Here is a 213-nt window from a genome sequence, read left to right as displayed (position 1 = left end):
ACAGCACGACAACAGAGGTCATCCTTAAAGACTGCAGGTTAGTATACCTTTCTTACAGACACAGGATAGTTTACCTTGGCTTTGTACACCTTTTTCTGATATTCAGTGTATTGTGTGTATGTTGAAACATACGTTCATATCAGTTAAGTATAAAGTAAAAAGTATTAAGCAAAATTAAGTGTTAAGTATAATCTCCCCACTTGTTGTAGTGCA

Source organism: Engraulis encrasicolus, chromosome 23 (genome assembly GCF_034702125.1).
Source record: "Engraulis encrasicolus isolate BLACKSEA-1 chromosome 23, IST_EnEncr_1.0, whole genome shotgun sequence".
Classification (NCBI taxonomy): domain Eukaryota; kingdom Metazoa; phylum Chordata; class Actinopteri; order Clupeiformes; family Engraulidae; genus Engraulis; species Engraulis encrasicolus.
Note: the sequence above shows the minus strand (reverse complement) of the source record.